This window comes from Crocuta crocuta, unplaced genomic scaffold, assembly GCF_008692635.1.
Source record: "Crocuta crocuta isolate KB4526 unplaced genomic scaffold, BGI_CrCroc_1.0 scaffold258, whole genome shotgun sequence".
NCBI classification, from domain to species: domain Eukaryota; kingdom Metazoa; phylum Chordata; class Mammalia; order Carnivora; family Hyaenidae; genus Crocuta; species Crocuta crocuta.
In genome coordinates, this window is record NW_027532842.1 from 991,456 (window position 1) to 1,010,973 (window position 19,518).

Sequence of the window (19,518 nt, forward strand, 5' to 3'; positions counted from 1 at the left end):
TCACTCGCTCGCCTCTGAGTTTTGGCGTTTGCTCTTACAGCATTCTTACCGTTCCGTTATCAGGCCGACAGCCTCTCTTCCCCTTCCAGGCCCTGCCTCCAGTCTGTAGTGAACCCAGTGAAAGAGCTGTTGGGCTTGTTAGAATTCTGGGTAAATTTTGGAGGGCAGCCATTGGGGGCTGAGGACGGGTAGGGGGCTGTGGTCTCTGAGCTCTGGTGCTGTGTGTCGTTTCTCTAGGTGCTGTGTGTCGTTTCTCTAGGCTGTGCATGGCCTTTTCAGCTTTCTCTTTGGTGCCCAGCTTTCTCCCTGGCAGCCCCCAGTGCCAAGTAGATGTTTATGCCTGATTATGTTGTCACGTAGTTGTAGCATAGGTCGAGCTGGAAGGCTCCCAGCACCCGTTTAATCCCACAGCCCCAACCCGTCTTCTTGCTGAGACCATTACTGACGGATTTGCTCTCTTACAGGCTACCAGGGAAAAGAATTGGGCAAATGGGACACAAAGTAGGAAACGCTCGTGGCTGGCGCCGTCCCACTCCCTTTGGTCCTTGCTACTTTCTCCGGCGTCACAGTGACGGGCTCACGTGGCGGAGAATACTTGAACGTCAGGGCGTTTGCCCAGTGAAGCCGGGAATGGAGTTGGAAACTGTGAGGGGAGGTGTAGGCATCGCCCAGCCAGTGTCCCCTGCTGCCAGGCAAATGCGTAGCCAGAAGGGCCACGTAGGCTGTCAACTCAGGGCTGGATTCTGGAAGCTGCTGCCCTGGCCGGACGTGACCTCAGGCGGCTGCAGCTGGCTCAGACAGGGACGGGGCCCACCTGGGCTGCGTCAGTCTCCATGCTCCCTCCACCGCGCCCGCCGCACCAGGACGGTGTTCAGTCCTGAACTTCCTATCCTCTTTATGGTCAGAAACGTTTCATGGCCAACTCTTCTCTAAGTTTTCTAAGATCTTCTGTGGACCTTGCATGTAAGTTTCGACAGGCTCTCAGCAGCAACCCACAGTGCCGAGACCTGAAATTGGGAGCAAATGGCTTGTCCAGTCCCCTCATCTTACATCTTACAGACCTGAACCCAGAGAAATATTACGATGTGTATTCAAGATCACGTTTTGAACCGGGAAATAGGACTTGTATCTATTTTTGATCTGGAAGAATGCTGCAGATAAGTTGTAAAGCAAGCAAGCCAGACAGCAAGACGTTTGTTAAAGCACTTTTAAGCCCCTGAAGCATAGGAGTACAGACTACTCACCTAAGTCAATAATTGTTAAAAATAGGAAACGTAAGATAAATTGACGTCATAGATTGGAACGAACATTTCTAACGTTTGCTGTGTGCTAGACCCTTTTACCTTACCTTCATTGCTTTATTAAATCAGTATGTTAGCTCTAAGATTTACTGTTATTCCCTTTTTGCAGAAGAGGAAACTAAAGTTTATAGAGTGACTTGCTCTAGTCATTTGGCCCCTAAGAAGTGGCAGAAGGAATGGAATTCAGTTAGTTTAGTTCCAGAACCTATTTCTTTGCCATATTCCACGATTACTTTTAACAGTGAAAATGCGAAAGTACTGAATTCTTGAAATAAATACTACATTTACTCATTTTTCTGAGGTTATTAATCATTATTACCTTCTCTTTCCTATAATGCTTTTGCACCAGGAGACTTTTAGGCTCTCACGTTGTGAGATTAAAAGGAATTGGAGAATGTTATTGCCATTTGCTGTTATCAGAGGATAAATATACACCTACTTGTTTTTCAGGACAGGCTTTATTCATATAATAAATGAATAAATGTAATAAAACCCGTCATTCTAAGAGTTTCCACAAATCATATTTAGACCACCAACTGAAGCGACACAAAGCTCCATCAGTTATTTTTATTAATAAGACCCCGGACAGTGCTCTGCCCACTGGATGACAGCTCCAGGGTCATTAGCTGTGCATATGGGCACCGTCTGTTACCAGGAGAGCTGCCCCTGTGTACTTGGCCCCGGGGTCAGGGTCTGTGTCTGAAGCACTATCCCAGTGCTGAGTTCAGTTCTGAATGTTCAGGGTGCTTTCAATTAGCACATCTTGAATAACTTCTTTAGACAAACCAATCATGGTATGACTACTGTATTACAGAACATAAATCTTACACTATAGTGTTAGTAATTATTATGTAATTAGAGATGGATGAATCAAGCCTCGTTTGCAGTTTGTAAAATACCTCAAGCTATTTTTCAAACATTTTGAAATATGTTTTGTAACATTTCTCAAATGTACTTTACCAGGCATATTTCCTCTAATTTTTAAGCCCTGTGTATTTAAGGAAATTTAATCCATATGTTTCTGATTCATTTGCACTTAACTCATCAAAGTTATTTTTTAAGAACAATTTAGTTTCTAAGGAGCCTTAGGAACCCTTGTCATGAATTCCGTCAGCCTTTAAAAGCCTCTTCCCCAATCAAAACTTTTTCCCTCCAGAGATAAATGTGGATGAAATTTCGGTTTACAATGCAGAGCCCGTATTTCAAAATCTAAGCTAGTTCTGAATTTAGTGTAATAAGTTATTCTGCCTCTACTGAAAAAACTTGCTTCATTTGTTTCTCTTCAAAGCAGGTCTCTGCAAAGAGTTTGTAATAAATAACTGTGCTCTCTTGAAAACACAGCACACTGACTTCTGTCCTACCTTCCCAAACTCATAGCATGGGGGACAAATGTGGGTCGATCAGACAAAGCAAACAAAGTGAACTGTTTTGGGGGGGCCCATCACGCACATGATGAATATGGGTACATATTCCAATATACATGGTTACATTCATAAAACGCTTACATTCTTTTAGATGATCTTTTTTGATTTTTACCTGTACTTAACAAATTCTAGCAAGACTGCTGTATTCTGGATTAAATTCATAATTTATTGTGAAATGATTCTTAATTGTTCTCCTGTCTCTTCAGAAATGTTTCCCACCTGAGATTTTGTTCCCCAGGTTTGTGTTGCCCCTCAGTCTGTGAGCACAACTTTTTGTGTAGTTTTCATTCAACGGGGTGATTGTATGAAATCTTCTTCGAAAAAGTAAGGTCACTGCAGTGAAGGTAAAAGGAAATACGCCGACAACTAATTGGACAGAATGTCATATACCAGAGTGAGTCTGGAAACGGTTTGCTGACACATAGCGACAGGAATGGAGGCTGCTCGAGGCGGCCAGAAGCTGTATTCAGAAATATTCACAGTAAAAGAAAGGTACCATTTTCTTGGGTTCTCATTAGAAAATGAAATACATATTTGCTAATCGTAAGAAATGTGTGAATCGTAAGAAATATGTGAAATACATATTTGTTAATCGTAAGAAATCACCTCTTACATTCCTAGTTTTTGGTGGAAACTATCATTTTCTCCCTGAATTTTTTAATGTGGGATGAAAACAGCTTTTCTGTACTTTCCAGAGCGTACCAATTTCTTATATATTTTGCCAGTCTGCGCTGTAAATGAACTCTTAATATTTTAGGAAAAACTTTGATGATAGATGAATTTCTTTTGAGAATTAACACCTATTTTTTAAAATTCAAACCAAAATGAAAGACCTCTTGCTTGAGGGGATACTTTTACCTTTCACCTTATATTTTTCCATATGATAACTACAAAGGAAATATGCTTATGCATTTTTAAGATAGTTTTTAAAAAGCAATATTTATAGAAATCAAGTAAGTCAGTGCCTGGTTTCTGTCTCCCTAAAGCCCTTGGCCTAGAAGTCCATCACGACTCCAGCTCACTTCCTATGACTCCTAGGGCAGGACTGTGCTGGTCACGGTCACTGGTAACCTGGGACAGTGTTCTGCAAATTTCTGTGATGGCTCCTGTCCGTCAGTAAGAAATTTGTGACTTTTCCACTCTGACTGTGTTGATAGCTTGCCGAACATTTGTAATTTACAGGAGTATTTGTATACAATTTATAACAGTATTCACAAAATTAGAAAATTTAGAGATTGTAAATATGAAAACACTGCCAAATAATTTTGTTGGTATAAAATGCCCTTGAGAAATTATGAAGAGTGTTTGTACTGAGAGCTGTGAGGTTAAATATGCCTCATTCTTTTTTTTTTTTTTTTTTAATCTTTGGCCTCTCTGGGTACAGTGATTTAGTGTATTTCACTGCTTAGCTTTAATGATTGTTGTGGTGAAAAGGTTACTTCACAAAAGTGTATAGATCCACGTGGAAGAAAGAAATCATTGGCTGCAACTCTAAGTCATGAGCTTTATTAAAAATGATTAAAATTCATGCTCACAGAAGTTTTCATTTACCTTTGGCCATACCTGTAAACTGACTTATGTGTAAGATTTTTAAAGAAATAGGAAAATTATTTCAAGTTTAAGTTGCATATATTAGAGTTTTTAATAAGGGAAGACTCCGTGTTTTTGGCAACAAAGTCACAGAATAGTGGAAACACCTACTCTAGGTCGGGACCTAGGTCTTCCTTCTGCCTGCCTCCCTGCCCCATGTGGGCCCAGGAATCCCGGTTCCCAGTCCCTTGCTCTCATAGTGTGTCCCCCAGTCTGCTGTCTGGACGTGATCGTGCTCAGACACCGTGGGACGAGGTTCATTCCCTCTGTGAGTTCCTCTCTCCCCGTCTTGAAAGACCACCTGACTTGTAGATACGATGTGAATGTCGCCGTCCATTTCTTGCTTCTCAGTTGTCAGTGATCCCTGCGCCAACATGCACAACCTGCCCAGCCGTCCCTCCCGCTTCTGTGCAAAATTGCCCTGCGGAGGCGCCAGGTTGTTGCAGTTCTCCGTTTATCCGCGCGGACGTTCCCAGAGCCACCGGCCGCCCGAGGCGGCTGCTTCCCGGCCTCCTCGCTGACGCAGACGGGGGAGGCCGAGGACCCTCCATTCAATGTGAATGGAACTGTTGAAGGGAGAAGCAAGAGTAGAGCAGAGATTCCGAGTCCCTGAGAGGAAAGTGCGAAGGTGTGAGAGTCCCACTGGGAGGGAGGATCGAGGACAGAGGATCTGGAGGTGTTGAAGGGAAGGAGTCTGCATGTGTCCTGTGACCGGGTGAAGACCGCCACGCCACAAATGTCCCGTCTTCACTTGCTCCGTGTGTACTCTGGTCAGAGCCTCACTCCTGCTCTCTGGCTAGAGATCGACCAGCTGTTTACACAAGTGGTCTCTGCCAGATCACGAGAGGTGTTACGGGATTGTGAGAACGTCAACTTGGGTCAGAAACCTGGATTCCTACCCCAGCTCCCCCACTTCCAAACTGGGTGGCCTTGGGCAAGTTACTTACCCACTGTCTGCCTCCGTCATCTTACCTTCAGATGGAGATGCTAATGGTGTAGGACTGTCGGGAAGACGAAATGAGATCCTGCTTTGAAGGCCTTACCAGTGTCCGGCTCTGCAGTAAAGCCCTAGTAAACATGAGCTACAGTGCTGAGCTTGAGCTACGGTGCTGAGCTGGCCCCCAGCCAGGTCTCCTGGAGCCAGTTGCTGAATTTTAAGGAAAGGTGCAAGCCTTGGACCACCCACAGCTTGGGATTGGCCTTGGCGTGTGTATCTTTAGCACACCCCCTTGGAGAGCCAGTTTACCGGCGTGCCACCAGTTAGCTATTTTTATTTTGTGGTTTTTCTTTTTTCTCCACACGCAAAGCAGCCCTGGATGCCCAGTCTAGCTCTTTGTCAGTCCCTCTGAACTAAGTAGATGCAGTGATGAATAATATTCCTAACCCCTGCCAGTCATAGTGGAGACTGTCAGACTGATTTGCATTGAGCCATTTTTAACTTGGGGCGAATGGCCATTTGGGATCTGCCATCAGGGGCCACTCTTTTCTTACTCCAGTACTTTTATTGCAGCGTAGTAGAAATCTGAGGATACCAGAAATCAACCGAAGTGTTGCACTGCCTCTTCATTTCCTGCCAAATACTGTGAGCTCCGTCTAGGCAGTGCCCACACTGTTCTCATCTTTTTGCCAAAGGTGAGATTCTTTAATTGCCCAAAAGGTTCTGAACCCCCAGAATTGGCATGGTTTACCTAGTGGTTGTAGACGTGCGTACACAGAAGTATTTTGCCGGGTGTTTGTGAGAACTATTTGGCTTTTTTTTTTTTCTTTTCTTAGCAAAGGTGGTAGAGGGAGGAGGGAGAGAGGGTTCTGTTCTCACTTCTTTTAATACCTTCCCTGATCCAAAAACTGGAGTTTAGTGGAAGTACCCATTTAGAACCCTCTGGCCTCATTTAGCACACAATTACATTTCTCTCTATTTGCAACAGGAACAGAAAAGTAAGCATAATTTCTCAACAAAGAGGGGATTTAGAAGCTACACACTGTTTCTCTTATTGCAGAAAGAGACACATCTTCTAGAGGATCGCACAACAGAGCCTGTGTACCTTGCTTAAGAGTCACAGACTGGAGTGGTAGTTCGTCCGCCCCACTTGCTTTTCACAAGGAAGAAAAGGTGTTACATGATGTCAGAAGGTCTCTGGTTCCGCACCGCAGAGGGTTTCCATTCCCATGGTAGGACTTTTCCTGTGCACATGCATGAGGGATCCTGCAGGAAGGGGGTCCAGAGGACCTAAGCAAGACCTATTTTTTCATCCACTTTAATTTGAATCTTAAACTAAGATTATTTATGTAAGCCTACTTAGACCTTTATTAAATCATTCAAAGTTTTGAATGTCCAGCCGATTCTAGGTAGAATCCCCGTGTGCAGGAACTTGACCTGCTAGAGAAAGCCCTGAAACACACCATCCCAGAATTCTATGCACTGATGACAGTATGTGACTGAGAAGTGGTGTGGAGGAGGAAAAGGACAAAAAAGGCTTCCCAGAGGAGGTGATGTCAGCCACGTTTTGAAGCATGATGGCAAGGGAAGGAATACTAATCCAGGTGGGGGAACAGTCATCGCCCTCCCGGTGACTTGTATCAGAGCGACAGTTCTTGAGCCCTGCTGTTTCTACCCGACACCGTGAGCTCTGTGAGGGTAGGGAGCGATATGATCCCTGATTGCCTCCTGTACGTTGCAGGTGCAGGTTCTCACATCCCCGGTGGGCAGTGAGAACCTGCAGTCCGAGAGGGAGGCCTCCTCTCTCCTCACGGTGACCCTGTACGCAAAACTGTTCTGAGGAAAACTGGCACCAAAAGACACGTTTGCTGCAGGGTGATGGCGAAGCTTGGATTTGAAATCGGCTCCTCTGCAGGAAACCTAGAGCAAAAAAATTGGGTGTCTAGTCTGTGGACGTGGCCTAAATAAACACAAAGCTCATTTATTTTTGTGCAGCTTCAAGTCACCCCATTGTGATTACTGGTTGTTGATAAACTGCGTTGCCTGCTTTCTCTCGCGGGGATGGTGGCCGCCCTGGGCCACAGCTGGCCACGGAGACACAGCAACAGTGCTCCTCCTCATGGTTTGATTTTCACGTGCCGTGGATGACGGGACAGCTCTGTGGTCACCATATCTTTCCAGTGCTACAACCCGCCCCCCTCCCGCCACCAGTGGCTTTTCCAGGTTCATGTGCAGTCTATTAGTCCATCTTGGAATCGTCTACAGGACAGAACTTTTCTCCGTGTGTGAACCAAGCCTACTTTTGTAAATCAAAAGGCGTTTCTTCATTTGCAGTTGTATATTAAATTCACACATTGCGGATTGAAATTCACACACAGTCTATTTTGCATTACTCACACTTAATAGTAATTTCTTTTGGCTATTGCCCTGAGGCTATATAGGAATGGAAAAAATAGATTCGAACTCTTTATTTTGACTGTGTTCACAGATTGTAAATCTAATTAGTTCTGTTTTCCCCCCTCTTAAAGGAACACACATTACTTTCTGAGCAAAGTCTAAGTAGACAGGTTTGCCTTACAACCGTGTTCATTTTACCCAAATTATCCTGTCGTTTCATTTGGAAAATCCACCTGTCTTTCTGCCCTAATTTGCTGCCTCTGAACGATATCCACCAGTGAAATGGTGAGGAAAATCATGTCCTGATTCGATAATGATTTACGATTGACCTATTTCATAGTTGGAGGGGGCCTTTCCGATCACTGAATCCAGTGTTTCTCATCCTGAGTTAGAGAATCCATTCGTTCTCTGAGAAATCTCTCAGTACTGTGTTTTCATTAGATGAAAGACCACAAAAAATATAAGCACAGACCTCTCTGAATGGAGGACTGCCATGAGATTGCAAAGGTGACATGACTTGGCTCCAGGGATAGGATCGAGGTTTCCTGTGGGCCGAAGGGAATTTAGATATATGGTGAGTTGAAGGCATAGCCACTATGGCAGTGCCACGCCATCCCCAAATTCCTGTGGGAGGCAGCTGGTGTCACATATTTGAATAGTTGCCTATTTCTGGCATCCGTGGTGCTATCTAAATTATAAAGCTGCTGTGGTCAGGAGCGTCCATTCTAAGAGCACTGACAGCCAACCAGTCCTGGTCATTCTTTGAGTCTTTATCCTGCATGCTCAGCAGCGGGTGGTGGATCAGTCAGCCTTCTGTAGGTCAGACTGAGATAACAAAGCAATCCCTACATTTGAGTCGTTCATAATAGCAAAGGTGTGTTTCTTATACCCATAGATGTGTCGCCTGCAGCTCTTCTTCGGCTGTGATTCTTCTCCCTACATTGTCTCATTTTGAGATCCGTGATGCCTTCAGTAGACCCCACCCCCACCCCCGCCATCTCCATGAGCCAGGGAAAAGAGCAAGAAGGCTCAGAAGCATTCAAAAGCTCTTAAAAATTCAGATGGCGCACATACTACGTCTGCTGTGTTCCACTGACCAAAACAAGTCACATGGACAAACCCGTTGTCAGTGAAACAAGGAAATGTTATTCTCTCACAAGGTGTCACACGGCAGTAGGTAGACATGTAGAATGTAGCCTCTTCCAGGGAGGGGTTGAATAGCTGGGAACAGTAATATACTGTACTGCGCGTGACCATCCGCCCACACACTGGTGCACCTCACAGCTCCCTGTCATGCTGGGTGACGGGACTGTTCAAGCCCGGCTTTCTGTCTTTCATTTTCATTTTTTCTTATCTGAAAGTTTTAGAATTGGGAAGCCAGACCGCTTCAGGGCCGAGTGCATGTTTAGAGACCTTGCCTCGTGCTTTTATTTTTCTTGTAGAGGAATTGAGGCCTTCCGAGGAGATTTGCCCAGATCACACGGCACGGCACTTCGCTACAGTACTCCTCACAACACCCACTTGTGAAAATGTTAGACAGGAATTGCTGCGTTGCTAATTGTAAAAGAAAACACTTTGATTGTTCCTGAAATTGTACGCCATGTGAGAGACAGAGAGATGAAACAGAACCCAAGTGGTCAATCTCGGAATGAAAACTGGCTCCGTTTGCTATCCATTTTCTTTCTAGCCACACTTGTGTTAGAGGCAACCTATTTAAATGTATTATGCAGCATCAACAGCGCACCAGGAGCTGTTCAGTACTACAGTGAAAGTCCCAGTTCCTGCCAAGGCAAATCACGTCTCTATTTTATAAATAGTCTGCGCCCTGTGCCGAGTTGATTTAAAATAAAACCTGTATGTAGTACGCAGCATGTTTCCTTCCAGCCTTGATGTGGGGGAACAGCAGGCGATAAGCCAGGCGCTGAAGACATTAAACGGGGCGAGCTGTGCAGTGGATAGTCCGTGGGCTCCTGATGCTCTCATGGTGTCCCCAACGGATAAACATAATGCAGCACTGCCTGTGGGAAGTGTGGGCGACCTTCCTGCAGCCACTGTCTTTCCCAGCACCCCGCTTCTCGTCTTTGGGGATTTCACATCCTGAGACCAATGACTAATGAAACAGTGATAAAACAGATAGAAGTGGCTGGAGGAGCTCCCAGGCAGAGGGCAGTGGTTGGGAGACAACAGGAAAAGGCAACATGGATGCTGCCATTCCTTTGGGGATGGGGTGGCGATGGGGGAGACCCAAGTGCTTATTTCACGAGAGGCTCACAAATAAGAGCCAAAAGGAGAGCACAGAGATGATGGCCTCTGTGCCCCAGTGAGCCTCTGATGTACAGTTTCCCTGCGGGTAAGCCTGCAGGCAGGGCCCCTCTAGGTGGATGGCTGCATACATCTTGGGCAGCAGTTCTAAAATCTCGAAGAACAGCGACCAAAGCAGTTTAAAGTTGCTTGCATTCGCCAGCACCTTAGATAACACAGGTCACAAACTCAGGGGATAATTAGTAGAGCTTCAGGGTGGTTGAGGTCAAACGGCATATAGCGTGGAAAGCACACACCCAGCTTCCACCTCCAGCCTCTGCCAGGGAAGGAGACGAGGAGGAAAGGACTTTTTGAAAACGAGTTAATTGAAAACTGCTTTGGCCTCTGGAGACTGGAGGCAAGATTAGTCCAACTAGATTTTGAAATGGCCCATTTCTGTTTTTTCTCTTCCTTTCACCTCCTGAAACATTTTATCCTGTGAATCAAGTGCCTGGTTCTCTTGGGTTTTCTAAAACCTCCGGTTTTGACATCCCACTCAGCCGGCTCCGCGTTGGGTCACAACAATCCCCCCAACCACCGTGCCAGTCAGAGTGCCCTTTCCCTAGTTGATGGGTGTTAGGAGAGCAATCCGACTAAATTTTATGACTCACATTGACACTGTGGCCTTTGTGTATTCCACGTCTTCAGCTTGCTTTCCCCAGTCTTTCCTCTCTCCCTCTGGCTATAATTTTGAATTACCCTTAGGTATAAAATGTATACCCATAAAGGTTCTAGACAATCAATTAGGGTAATTATCAGAACCACTTGGAAGGCTTTTAAAAATACACATGCCTACACACCCAGGATATTGAGATCCTAATTTTGTGGGCTTTGGAGTGATGTAGATACTGAATTTTTAAAAAGCACCTGGGTGGCTCAGTCGGTTAAGCATCCAACTTCAGCTCAGGTCATGAGCTTGTGGATTGTGAGTTTGAGCCCCACATCGGGCTCTGTGCTGACAGCTCAGAGCCCGGAGCCTGCTTCAGATTCTGTGTCTCCCTCTCTCTCTGCTCCTTTCCTGTTCACTCTCTGTCTCTCAAAAATAAACAGACATTGAAAAAAAATTAAAGAACAATCTTCCTGGATGATTTTTAATTGAATCATCTAATGCTTTGCTTCCTCAGTAAAGAATTCTTGCATAGGAAAGTCTGTTTTTCTCTTGTTGGTTGCCATTCTTGAAGTGGGCACTATCTTTCACCTTAGTATCTTAATAGTACTCCTAGAATCAGCTTTGATTGCTTTTTGTTGATTTTGATTTTCAAAGTTCACTAAACAGATATTCTTAGACTTTATTCTTCCTGCCCAAATTCCCAGGTTGTAAATTTGGCCACCTCCAGGGATTAGAACACTTAGCAGTGCTTGGAATTGCCTGATTTAAAGACGGGCAGAATCCACTCTTACAAGTGATCTTATTACCTGATCCTAATTTCCTCCTCCTTATCCCTTCTTCCTTTACTTAGGACCTCTCTTTACCTATCTCTCACCTCTAGGGATTTTTTTACGGTGTCAGAAAGTTATTTCAATTGTTGTGAGTGTCTTATCAGTCCCATTTAATTACCACTTAGCATAGTCATGGCTGTGCATGTCATTAAAATGTATTGGATTTGCTTTGTTGTAAGTTTTACTTAACGCTAACACTGAACTCTGTTTATATGTTGCGCTGATACCTTGCCTGTCTACTCAAAAATTAATAAAACAAAGTGGAACAGTTGTCTGGTAACATTTCATTTGTGTTTGACTGACAGTTTGGCACGGTTGCAGCAGAAACCAAGCGTAAACAACAGGCCTGAGTTTACTAGGCTGGCGAGAGCCAGATAGTTGGGTATTCTCATCTTTCATTTGGAATTTTAAAGCAATTGCAGTCTCTTCAACTTTCTACCAAGATAGAGGGGTGTGTGTGTGTGTGTGTGTGTGTGTGTGCATGCACACATGCACACACATGCACATGCCTTTGGGGGTGGAAGAAGGATCTTTGCCAAGACATTTGGCAACCTCTCTAATGATGTCCTTATGGACAAGGTAGAGAAATATAACCTGAATGATAGTTACATGGGTTCTTGGCTAATAGAATGACTCTATCAAAGGGCGTTAATTAGTAGATCTGTGCTGGACTGGAAAGAAGGCTTAATACCATGCAACAGGACCTTGCACATGACCCTGTTCTCCAAGTAGTTTAGTAGAAGGTGAATATGTAGATATCAAATTTCTAGGTGACCCACAGCTGGGAGGGACAGATTCTAGTGAAGACTGTTGAAACAACATTTAAAAGGAACTCAGTAGGTGGAAGGAAGAGCTAAATGAGCAAAATTTTCAATGTAAAGAAATGAAATGAGGTAGAAGCAGATACAAACAGCTTAATCATTTGCTTGTTGCACAAGTTAGGGAGACCTAGTATAATGCCATTATGTGTTACCTGAGGGCATTCCGACTTTCCAGAAATTTGTCATGAAGCCCCCATAGGACCTCTAGGCCAGTCAGTGGATCTGGGATCTCTTGAGGGGCTTGATCACCTAAGCTAGTGAGGAAAACCTTGGAACCCCGCACACCCACCCAGGAATCCACCATTCACAGCACTTGGTACCTCTCTTTGTACTTATCACAGTACATTACAGTCAGGTTCTTGTGCACCTGTCCCAGCTTCTTCAGTGTGAACTTCAGGGTAAGGACCATGGTTTACCCCTTTCCCACTTCCCAGGGCCGAATGCCTGTCACGGTCACAGACTGGGGAGTCCAGAGAGTTCCTACAGACAGGAATCTTTTGTCTGTTCATTCTGTTCATTGCTGCATCCATGGACGTAGAACAATGCTTCGCATCAGGTAGGACCCAATACATATTTAATGAAAGGATGAAGATGAACATACATTCAGCAATACATACCGTTCAGTGTGGTTGTGACATGTCCCATTTGTAAGTCACTCCATGGCTACCCTAAAACCCTCAGGAGCTGAATTCACATCCTTTGTGTTTTGCTTCTCAGTTCTTTGTCCATTCCCATCTCTGATTACATCTGGTATTTACTCAGAAAAGCTCAGCCAGGGCAGAAAAAAAAAAAAAAAAAATGTTTGATGATTCTTTGCAGAGGTATACCCTGGGTGTAATAAATTAATCACTGGCAGAAAGTTAAGGGTGCAGGGTGAAGTCAGATGGATCCGGGTTTAGGTTCTGTCTTGGACAAGCTTCTTTATGAGATTTATGACTATGATATAAAATATCCTTCTTTCGTGAAGCCTAGGTGTTCTCATCAAAGAGGGTAGATACTGTATGGATCTTCCATCTTAATCAATGTCACTATTATTACTGGTTTGTCAAGGTCTTGGCTCAACAAAGACCCTTGAGTTGCAAGGGAGAAAACTCTAGGAAGAATCAAGGAAAAAGAAATTCGATATTGCTAAAGGCCTGCTTCAAGGTTTACTTCTTTTGTATGTCAAAGCACCTGCTCCTGTTAGACAAGTAAGCTCTTCAGAGGGGGCAATAGAGGCCCTGCATTGCAGAGGGAGCTGATGTCTCCATGGTAACAGCACATCAGCTTCGGATGCGGGCACACCTGGTATTCTCAGGTTACTCCACCATATGGCACCTCATATATTTCATCAAGGAAAAAAAAACCTACCTTGACCTCCCCCTACTGCGTAGGCAAACACAAGCACACGTACCCCCAACACCCTCTGTCTAATCCACGGCCACTGAAAAAGAGATTGGAAACACAGTTCCCAAAGCCATTCTTTCAAACAAAGGGCCAGAAGAGTTATTCTGGCTTCAAAGAGGTGCCCAGAAGAGAGGTACCTGACAAGTAGCATTTGCAATTTGCCTCTTCTATGAGCCTGACGTAGAATCATGTGGTCTCCCGCTCCCCCACCCCCACCCCTGCCCCCGTTCCTGGCTTGCTAATAAAGCAGCCCCATTCATAACCCTGCCAAAAGCAGAATCACATCCTTGACCATGACTCATCTCATGACACCATTTGTAGAAGTGGCCTCTCAAACTCTCCCTACATATAAATGCCCATTAAAGCCTCTGCTTTGAACTAGTTTAAAAGGAAAAAGAAAGATTTCCTGGTAGGATTAAAAAAAAAAAAAGAAAAATGCAGCCTGCCTGTAGCCGTCATGTGACACGACCAAAGACTTATGGCCGCTTAGAGATTTCCTGTCCTGCCTCAGAAACAGATGTTTTAAAATTTCATGTTAAAAGAGATGTCAGGAATTGGGAACAGAAGTCACTGTGCCTCGCAGCGTATCAAAGTCTTCCTTTTCAATGGGCATCTTATGGATTTGGTTTCTTCACACCACATTCCCCAGAAAGTCCATTTAAATTAAGCACGCGTGCTGCTCTGGCCTGCCTGGGTGCGCCCACAGGGCCTGGTGTACGATATGCTTCACAGGGAGCCTTTGAAGACACTGTCTTAAAAAGCCACAGTTAAGAAGTGTTAGAATTTAGGTTCTAGAAATGTTGGCTTACTTAGGTTGCTACACTGTTCTTGCTGTTTTGTTTTGTTTTAAGTACATTGGGTAGCCTACTGACTAATAAATAATAGTCACCAGACGTATCCATGCAACATGGGAAAGTGAGCTGTGCTCTCTAAAGTTTGTAGTTGACGTTTTGAAACCAGTTCAATGTGCGGGGATCCTGGAGCACTACGTCGCCTTGATGTGTGGCAAAGGCTCTGTGTTGAAAGCAATAAAAGCTTGTCCTTGTGCGGCACGGCAGCTTTTGACAATTCACTGGCCCCTTTTTTCCGCTGTGTCCCCGCTCCGCGTGGTCATGGGGAACTTTGAGACTGTGTGGAACCTGAGAGGGGACTGTGGGTCTCTTGTGGCATAGCTGACCTCTCCTCAACATGCCAGAAACACTCAGACTTTCAGTTACAGCCGAGATGAAGCAGCCCCCGCCCTCCAAGCTCCTCTCTCTTCCAACTAAAAAGGTGATGGACGTAACAAACAAGCACAAGGGACTTGAGGAACAGCACGGTGGGGGGTCCCCCCGGGTTTCTCTACTGCCTTCTGTATATTCTGGACAGAGCTCTACAAGAGCTTTCAAACTGGAATTGCCAACAGGCACAGACCAAAAGAATCGCCAAGTAAAGCCTGTTCCCCATAGCCAAAAGGCCTAGAAAGGGGTCACCTAGCCACAGAAAGCCTTTTTTGGCAATATTCGCCCTGCTCCAGTCAAATACTGGTAGAAAACTCCTGCCTCCAGAGTTTCAGCAGGGCCGACCTGGGAGCTGATCTTTTCCCACAACCCCCTGCGCTGAGAAGTAGGTAGTAGGACTCTCATGTCCTGCTCAGTAGGGCTAAGCAGAGATGTGTCTAATCCTCCGTCTCTGACTTGGTGGCAGCAGGTGGTGCCCTAATTCCCCACAGGATACTGTCTCTGGGCCAAGTGGGTAGTTGATCATTTAATCTCTGCTCAGTGAAAGCAGGCAGTGCTCCAGTTTCCCTGGGTAATATAGGTAAAGCCCAATAGCTAGTTGAGCCTTTTGCTTCCCTGGGATCAAAGAGGCAGAGTGAGGTAGGAGGCTAGGTGGCATGCTGATTCCCATCTTCCTTCCGCTCCCCTCCCCCAGTGTCAGCAGGGCCCAGCAAGGAGCTGAGCTTCTGCCCCAGTCCTGTAGCAACAGAGCCGTGTGAGTGAGCCCTCTGCTTCCCCACTACCAGGGGTCAGTGGGGCCCTTGAAGGCAATGGGCTGTTGGTGCCCCACTTTTGCTGGGAAGGCATCAGTGGGGTTAAGCCATAAACTTACAGATTCAAGAATCTGAGTGAAATCTAAATGGGATAAACCCAAATGGTGTGAAACCCATGCTAAGACACATCATAATTAACTTTTAAACCTAGAGACAAAAAAAGAAAAAAGAAATCGTGAAAGCAGCCAGAGAGAAACAACGCATCACATATAGGGGAACACTAACTCCAAAAACAGCAGATTTCTCATCTGAAACCATGGAGGCCAGACAGAAATGGCACAACATTTTTCAAGAACTGAAATAAGAGAACTGTCAGCCACCAATTCTATAACCAGCAAAAATGTCTTTCAAGAGTAAAGGGGAAATAAACCTTCTCAGACAATAAAAAAGTAAGAGATTTTGTCGCTAGGAAACCTACCCTTTCAGAATGGCTGAAGAAAGATCCCCATACATAAAGGAAATGGTAACAGGAGAAGGCTTGGACTGGAAAAGGAAAAAAGAACACTAGAATGGGTAAGAAACAGGAATAAATAGACTGTTCTACTTCTTAGAGTTTCTTAACATATTGGAAGGTTCAAGCAAAAATTATAACACCATCTGATGTGGTATTCAATATATGTGTAGAAAATTCTTAAAAGTATATTTTAAAAATGGGGAATGTAGACGGACCAAAATGGAAGTAAGGTTTCTATCCATCTCTCAAAAGTAGTTGACATTGATACTGTAGATGAGAAGTTATGTATGTATATTATAATATCTATAGTGACCACAAAGAAAACTATGGAGACTAAGATACTCAAAAATGTTGTAAATATATCAAGGTGGAATCTTAAAACATGCTCGAGTAACCCAGAGGAAGGTAAGAATAGAGAAGGTGGAATTAGAAATAAAGGAAATAGAAAACAAAAAAGTAGCTGATTTAAGCCCTCATGTATGAACAGTTACCTTAAATGTAAATGGTCTAAATATAATAATTAAAAGACAGAAATTGACTGAGTGGATTTAAAAAATGGCCCAACATATGTTGTTTATAAAAAACACTTCAAATACAACTGTGTACGTAGGTTGGAAGCAAAAGAATAGAAACAGATATATCATGCAAACATTAATAATAGTGGTGGTAATAAAAAGCAGGAGTGGCTATATTAATGTCTGGTTAAAGTAGACTTCAAAGCAAAGAAAGTTTCGAGAGACCAAAGTTGCATTACATAATGATGGAAGCCTCAAGCCACCGGAAGATATAAAGCAATAAGATAAAAGATAAACCGTGGCTCTGGTTTTGATGGCACATTTCTCTCTTCCTCACTGGCCCATGAGAGCCTTTGAAGACAAGACTCATACCTATTGGTGTTGCCCTCTCACCCCACCTGCCCCAGGAGGTGCTTAAGAAATGTTTTGAACCAACTGTAGTGGAAGTCTACTGCAGCTGTGGTCTGGCTCACAAGAGCACCCCCTTCTCTAGAAAGGGCCTCAGAGGAACTGAGGAGCCTATGGCTGGCTATTCATGGCACTATGATAGTCTATGTCAACTGAGATGCACTCTGAAGCAGAGAAAGTGTTAACTGGCTCACTCTTGACTTGAGGTGGTGTGGGAACTTACTTTTCCAACGTGCTCCCCTTCAGGGTTTGGCTAGAGTCTCCCCTTGGGTAGCTGGGTCCTAATTGTGGGGAATCTGTCCTCCAGCTGCTCCACAGTCCCCTTTTAGACCCTCCCAGGAAACCTACGGGTTCTTATGCAAATAACTTCTCAGCTTTCCTGAGAGACATATGTAGATTAGACCCCACAGTGACCCTACACAAGAAACCATATCCATAAATAATCCCAACTTTAAGACACACTGGGGTCAGTCAGCATACCATTTGATTAAGTAATGCATTGAAATGCAGTGGGAGGTCCCATCTCATGATTGGAATGTAAATCTGAGAGACACTGGCCAGGAATAAATAAGACACCTTTCTTGGTTGTATCATTATGAAAGTTGGTGGTTGGAAAGGAAATTATTTACTTGGGAAATCTCCACAGTGACATTAGGAGATCACTGGTATGTTGCTAATGACTCCTGTGCTCTTGTTTTATAGCTTAGTATCTGCTTAGTGCCCCCAAACTTATATGATGTGACATGGCAGCAGGTTCGCCTGAAGTATTAGCACCCTCAGCAAGTAAGGCCAGGGCAAGTGAGACTGTGGCTGGGAGGGGACATTCTCCCTTGGGACCTTTTAGGGAGAAGCCCAGAATCACGGTCTCCCAGCTCAGTGGAAGTCAAGGTTCCAGCCCAAGCATTTCCTGACTGCATGCTCCTGAGGAACCAACCCTAGTTCCTCTTTCCCCAGCGCCATTTTCACTGCTGGCGACCAGACTTCAAATGCTGGTGGTCAATCATGGTGCTCCCTAGCCCAGGCCTCCTCCTCACGGCCTGACCCCGTGGCCTTCAGGTGGTTGCATCAAGCACACACCAGGAGGCTCCAACTGGGTCACTCCACTGCCTGTCCACATGGGACCCTATCTCCCTGTTCTTCATTCGTGTTGGTCTCTTGGCCTCTCATCGGCTTCTGCACGTGTTTATATCCTCAACATTAGGGTTCATCTTGACTTTTGTCTGTCTTGTGGATCTCTCTAGTTCTGACCCTTAACATTCTCTCAGACCCATCCTCCCTGGGCCTCTGGCTGCTCTTGGGCGTCGCCCACCCAGGCAATGGCTTCTTTGACCAGAGACCCCACTAGGTGCTCCTGTTTCTCATTCCTTCCTCTCATTCATCCTCATCCACTAATAGGCATTCCCAAAACCCGACTTAGCCTTTCTATAACCCTGCTACAATAGGGGTGCCTGTCCCATAAGTCCTGCACCTCATGACGTGGCCTTTTATGCTGAGTGGGGGAGTTAACAAGGTGCATTCTGGAGCCTAGCTGCTGCTGGCCTGCAAATGCATTTCTCTCTCCTGGCTGTGAGACCTGGGGCAAGCCTATGACCCTCTCTCGGCCTCAGGTTCCTTATCTATAAAACAGACACCATCAGAGCCACTACCTTACAGAGTTGCTGGGAAGACGTAATGAATTAATTCATATAGAGCATTGAGAACAAGGCCCAGCACATAGTAAGTGCTATGCATTTGCTACTTTTGCCAAGTTAATCTTTAATAGCCAAGCCAGCTTTTAATAACAACTTGTTTCTGCCATTTGAGGAGTGCTGCTGTTGCATTGTGCTTAGCATGCCTGGCCAGCCAGCCCGAATGGGACTGCTGAAATCGAAACCAGGTTGAAGGGTGGGGGAGGGAATGATGGATGCTTTTCTGCTGTGATTTTTAAAAAGCATTCTCTTCCCTCCCAAAATTGAACTTATTAATTCCTGAAGCAGATGCCTCTTGAAGAACAGCCATGGAAGAAATGCCTACATAAATAAAGTTGGTACCCTTTTCTCTAGTTCTTAATCCCTTTTGTCAACGGACTCAGGATCTTTGCTCCACAACTCTTCTGAGTGGGTGTTTGCGTGCTGCGGGCTGGCTGCTCACAGCACTGGGCTCTGGATCTCCCAGGGCCGAGCTGTCACCACTCTCTGTCAAGCACAGTGGCTCCTACACCCTGCCCTGTCCCCCAGGCCCTGCTTGCCGGCTTGCACACTGGGCCTGCGCTCAGCAGGACCACATGGCACACCCACAGAGTTCTGCTGGGCCACAAGCACATGCCTGTCCGTGTTGCATCCGGGCTGGCGTCTCTGGCTCTGGCCTAGGACTGTTTCCGGTGATGCTGGGAGGGGCTGGCTCTTTGTCCCTAACTGTACTGGCTGTGATCTGTGCAGGCTCAGTCCCAGAAATAGCAGGATCAAGGGATAGGTGCTGTGATGGACAGAGGGAGGGACCAGTGCTTGGTGAGGCTTGGGAGCCATGGGGACTG

General features: G+C 45.2%; 1 protein-coding gene across 2 annotated transcripts in view; it reads left to right on the top strand.

The window, feature by feature from the left end:
* Positions 1-19,518, top strand: part of KATNAL1 (katanin catalytic subunit A1 like 1) — a 125,341-nt gene that overhangs the window by 94,402 nt on the left and 11,421 nt on the right. The window contains exon 12 of one of the 2 annotated variants that reach the window (XM_077745354.1): positions 465-3,623. The exons of the other annotated variant lie outside the window; for it this stretch is intronic. The gene's annotated coding sequence lies outside the window, so the exon portion shown is untranslated. Of the gene's footprint in view, positions 1-464; positions 3,624-19,518 lie in introns of those variants that run through there. 2 annotated transcript variants of the gene reach the window in all.